The sequence below is a fragment of the Apaloderma vittatum genome, unplaced genomic scaffold (assembly GCF_000703405.1).
Source record: "Apaloderma vittatum isolate BGI_N311 unplaced genomic scaffold, ASM70340v1 scaffold37340, whole genome shotgun sequence".
In the NCBI taxonomy this organism is placed as follows: Eukaryota; Metazoa; Chordata; class Aves; order Trogoniformes; family Trogonidae; genus Apaloderma; species Apaloderma vittatum.
The window spans coordinates 542-1,627 of record NW_009695673.1 but is presented as its reverse complement, the minus strand read 5'-3'; positions in this window follow the sequence as shown (position 1 = coordinate 1,627).

Sequence of the window (1,086 nt, the reverse complement as noted above, 5' to 3'; positions counted from 1 at the left end):
ATTCTGCACTTCTTTTTCGTGTTCCCTGAAAAAAACAACGGTTAAGGACAATGTTTGCAGGGAAGCAGAAAGAACTCAAAATCATCCTGGCTCCTCCCTTTCTTCTGTCAATAAAAAAAAGCCCTTGCTTGGGATACTGAAGGCTCAGCTCCTCTCTGAGCAATGGCTGGGAGGTTTCCTTGACGCCTAACAACATGCTTACAGGCTCTGAGCACACCACTTACTTGAATCCACACTCTTCCAGGCACACACCACGCTGATGTGCAGCCAAAGAGCCCCAAGAATTGCCCAGAAACCCGGGGACCGGCACGGTCCAACCCGCCTCATGTGGCACCTCAACCATTTACCCTGTGGGACCGGCATGGGTCACTGGAAGACTTTGGCCACAAATGTGATGCAATGCAAGAAAAAAGAACTACAAAATGAGGAAAAAGTTATAAAAATCCTGGCCTTAGAACAAGAACAGGTATCTGGACATCAGGGTACCCAGCTGGCTCAGCAGCAGGTGTCTGCCCTGATTTACCAGAGCAGAGGTGAAAGGAAAGACAAACTCTCTCGTAAGCAGCATGGGACTGAACTGCACGGACAGCTGAAATCCATTTACCAGATTGCTTGTAGAGACAAAACTCCTTGCCATGCAGGTCCTTCCTGCTGGTTATCCCAGTCCCAGTCCCTTTGTCCCACTGGTTCCAGTCACAGGCCTTCCAGAGAGGCATCAAGTTTTGTGATGCTGCTCCCCAGAGCAGCTCCCTGCTCTGCTCGGACCCGGGGAACCGCGGCAGGCTGCACACAGCATCCCTGTTGGCATCCCTGTTTGCTGCAAGAACATCCCCACAGCAAGAAGTTTTCAACGGTCAGTGATGGACGGCATGGAGGAAGAGCTATTGAATCAGTGGCTCTTCGAATTCATGGTAAAATCTGCATTTTTTTTTCTGGTAAAATGTGATCAGACAGAAGCATCTGCCCTGTCCCCACTACACCTTGCCTTACTTCGACCTGCATGGCCTTTCTGCTCATGGCAGCCCGGCTTTGGAAAAGCAAACGCACCCCCTGCAAACTCATCGAGTTCTCTCCTTCGCTGGGCTC